This window comes from Cyprinodon variegatus, unplaced genomic scaffold, assembly GCF_000732505.1.
Source record: "Cyprinodon variegatus isolate N-32 unplaced genomic scaffold, C_variegatus-1.0 Scaffold78, whole genome shotgun sequence".
NCBI lineage: Eukaryota > Metazoa > Chordata > Actinopteri > Cyprinodontiformes > Cyprinodontidae > Cyprinodon > Cyprinodon variegatus.
The window spans coordinates 781,426-786,003 of NW_015150531.1; positions in this window are offsets into that span (position 1 = coordinate 781,426).

Below are 4,578 nucleotides of genomic sequence, written 5' to 3' on the forward strand. Positions count from 1 at the left end.
AGCTAGCTGTGGCCCAGGTGGTGGAGGCCCAGCTAGCTGTGGCCCAGGTGGTGGAGGCCCAGCTAGCTGTGGCCCAGGTGGTGGAGGCCTGGTTAGCTCTTCATTTTTAGATGCCATACTCCGTATATTCAAGTGTCCGCCTAACAAGCCTTTTGGTTTGGCCTGCGGATCCCAGATTGTTTTTGCCTTGTTAAGCGTATGGAAAATCTTAGATGTCCGATGTTTTTTGAAAACAGGATTTCTCTCCTTCTTTTGTAGTGGAGGCCCGGCTAGCTGTGGCCCAGGTGGTGGAGGCCCGGCTAGCTGTGGCCCAGGTGGTGGAGGCCCGGCTAGCTGTGGCCCAGGTGGTGGAGGCCCGGCTTTATCAGGATATTTACATTAAAAACTGTAAAAGGATGATCCACCAGCAGCAGCCCCGTTTCTTCAACCGCCCCTCTCTGTCCCAGAGAAGGTGAGCAACATAAATTTGTGCTCAGGGACAGGCCAGTTAGCATCACTACAGAGTCTGTTTGCTTATTATGAGTGCTGTAGTGCTCTTGCAAAATTTCCCTGCTGATATTTAAGGAGCCAATATTACCCTTATTCTGGTACAATTCTACCTTCCTATTCCTTTTCTCCACAACAGTATTATAGGAGCCTCCGCTGATAGCTGTAACATTTCTCTACCATGTTTACATTATAAAGTTAAAGTATAGTTTCTGATTGTAGATGTATGTCCTACCAAATAATAAAATGTGTTTAGTTGTTGGACCTCTTATTTGGGGTAGAAGGATTGGAAGGGACAGAAATGCATATCAGTGGCCTACTTTTTGTCAGGAATCCAGTTTGTGTGGTCTGTTTTTGCCTTTCCTTTTCTCCTACACCAGGTGGTCCCCATCCTCATTGGGCCTCCCTGCACACCTGCAGCTGGTTGCCTCATTTCCTGAGGACTCTTAAGCTGCTGACTGCCACTACCTCGACGCCAGGGTGTTTGCCAGTTTGGGGTATTCTAGCCAAGCTGAGTTTTGTTTACCTGAGTTTTAATCTTGCTGTTTTTGTCCTTGCCTCTCGGCAGGAAGTCATCCTGCAAACTGGATGTTTCGGACCTTCTCTCCCCTGGAAGGATCTTCTGAAAACCAAACTGAGCTGAGGATTCAAGTTTGTGGTTGGGTCAACCTTTTTTCCCCAAGGATCGTCTGGGGCTTCTCTCTGAGCAGGGGATTCATCTCCACAATAACCCGTTTAAGTACCGCAGGAAATCTAAGTGGCAGTCAGCTTCTCCGTTCATCAAGGAACAACTGCAATCTGGGTAAACCCTGTCAGCCCTCAATCAAACAAGACAATCACAGGAACATCCCACACAGACTGGATTCAATTTAAGACATATTTTCCTGGAAATGTGAGTCTGCAACCCATTCCTCCTCTTCAAGTCAAAGAATCTAATTTCCCACTGAGCCTGAAGTAACCACAGTGTCTTCCCCTCACTTTCCAGTTCCGGTTCGACAGTGTTCAGAGCAGCTATGGACTCATCTCATTATTCTAAATAAACCTGTTAAACTTTTCCCTGGTCTCTCTGTTTGGTCTTCTGCATTTGGGTCAGATCTTTAGTTAAATCATGACACTTTTTAGTTTTTAATTTGCCCTTTTGTCATTGCTTTATGCACTATTCTATAATAACCACACTTACATTCTTTGACAATATATGGATTTTAATGAAACAAAAATGATGAGTCATATATTGTAATTTTACAACATAAATGTGCCGTACATTATAATTTAGACATATTTATTTTTTTCATTTTGTAATGAAATCAAGCATATCAAGAAAACACAAACACAAAGAGATACACAGATTTTTGCAAGGATTATATCAATCACTAACTTAAATAAGACATTATTTCAATTTGGAAAGTAATTGAAAGCTTTAGTAATCTTTGACCCACACAACACATCTTTTTACCACATGAACAAATGGTAAATTTCATTGTGCACATGTGCTACATCAAATTTACATATGACTCCATGCACAGTTGCAGCAATTGACAATGATTGTACTTAGAGTACTATGAGTTGATCAGCATCTGTGCCACAGCCAGCATGGTTAGTGAGAAAATAGTTAATCCGCCCAGTGTTGGTTGAGGGGGACTGCTTGATGTTGTTGTTGGTTCTAAAATATTGAAAACAGAGTTAAAGAAGTCAGTAAAGTCAGCATATGACCTAAAAGAATGTATGTACATTAACATTTAATTTGCCTTTTAAACGCAAAATGTTTGTTTCATCCAATGTGTTTTATCCAATGCTATTTTACTGCCAGAAGACTTTTGAGTTTGCCATGACTTACCAACAACCAGGCTTCCATTTATATAATTCAGGACGTTAGAAGTAAGAAGTGCGCTGGCCAGCTGGGATTGAGCAGTGTTTAAATCAGGAACTGAAGAAGCGTCTCTGAACACTAGAGTCATGTTGGTAACTACAGATCCTTCCCTAAAATAAAAAAGGTAACACATTAAAAGGCAACCTACCAACAAAAAGAAAGTATAGACAGAGACGGTAATAAAATCTTACGTGAATGAATTGACCAGTGAGCGCAGGAATCCAGAAAAGAGTCTGCGACAAATTCTGTTAATCTGAAAGACCGTGATAGTGTTACATTTTCACAAGCATGAAGTGACATCCAGCATATATGTAACTCTTTTTGTTTTATTTTCTCTTCATTATATAGGCTCCACCTTAAATATTAGCAGTCAGAGCAGCAGAAAGTTTATCTGCATTAGCTTAAAGGTCTAGTAGTCAAACGTAGCAAATCCCCCCAATGTATTAACATCTAGCAGTCTTATTCAGAGAAGTAGTTATAATGTACATTTAAATTACCTCATTGACGACAGTTGAAGCCAGTTCAATAAATTCTGGCGAGCCGCTCGTGGCTAGACCTGGTGTAAAGGTTCTGTTGAGACTAAATCTAATGCTAAGGCTTCCCTCAGAGCCTGTTGGAGGACCTGTTGAAGTCGTAGTTGCACTGGCAGTAGTTGAATTTGCTGCTGTAGTTGTAGTGGCAGTAGTTGAATTTGCTGCTGTAGTTGCATTGGCAGTAGTNTGGCAGTAGTTGAATTTGCTGCTGTAGTTGTAGTGGCAGTAGTTGAATTTGCTGCTGTAGTTGCATTGGCAGTAGTGGAATTTGCTGCTGTAGTTGTAGTGGCAGTAGTTGAATTTGCTGCTGTAGTTGCATTGGCAGTAGTGGAATTTGCTGCTGTAGTTGTAGTGGCCGTAGTTGAATTTACTGTCATGTTTGAAGTTGTTGTCATGGGAGGTGTAGTTGTATTTGTAGTTTCATTAGCCCCTGTTTTTGCAGGAGAAGTTGGTTATTCACTGACAGGGAAAGGTCAAAATAGTCTGGATTTCACTTATGGGTTGTAAAAGAAAACAGAAAATGTAAGACAATATGATTAAAGAGAGTGGTCAAGGCTATGTTAGCCTCCAGTACTGGAAGGGGTGTGTTATCTTGAGTAGCTGTTGAAGACGGCACTAAGGTGGTTTAAATGACATGTGACATTCATTCCTTAAAGTTTTACGAATGAACTAATAAGACATGTCACAAATAGCTGTTGTTAAAAAAGACTTACAAGCAAACATAATCACTAAGACAGGGAAAAAAATTAGCTAACCTGGACCTGATAGATATTATAATTAGGATTCTACTGAGGGGCTGAGATGGAGTAAAGCTCCCTTATGCCCAAGCACAGATAATGTATTTAGAACTTCTTTTTTTCAGAACTATCATTGCCAAATTTATCAATTCCCAGTTTTAAAATGCTTTTATAAATTTATCATAGAAAGGCACATATTATAATGTAAAATCTCTCTGTTTAGAAAAATTAAAAGTATGAGAAATTATTGTGCCATGTTTTAACTGTTGTTACATTATTCCGAAAAACTAAAAAAAGTAAAGTAAAAACATTTGCTTTAGGTTTATGTATCACTGTAAGATCAACTGTTGTGTATCAAATCAATTACTAAGAACACAATTCAAAAAAGGCTTACTTGTTACAACAATACTTCCTGGAACAAGTGTAAGGTTGGAGCTGGTATTTGCTTCTTCCACCAGAGCGTTTTCTACTTCTCTAGGCTCTGGCACAGAGCTTGCATTTGGAAATTGCAGCTCAGAATCAACAACAACTGAACCTTCACTGTAAAAAAAAATATATATATATTAAAAAAACTTTATATAGTGATGCATTTTAATAGAAATGAATAGAAATGTTTAATAATATATTTATAATGTAAGTGCCTAAGGCTATTGATATTTCTATATATACCTGAATCTCAAGATCAGGACTCTCAAAAGGGACCTAAATCTTCTCCTAAAGCTGTTAAAGAGCTGAAAATGTAAAAAGAAAAAAAAAACAACAACAAAATATCAGCAATGGAAGTCAATTGTTATACACAAAGAGTGTTTGTTTTATATGTCCAGCATTATTTAACATCTTTGAGTTATGTTAAAGTATTTAATTGACTGGATATTTGAATTATCTACAAAGAAACAATGATTCTTACCTGTCTTTGTAGTCTATCGGCCAGGTCCCTAAATGCTGCCGATGAAGG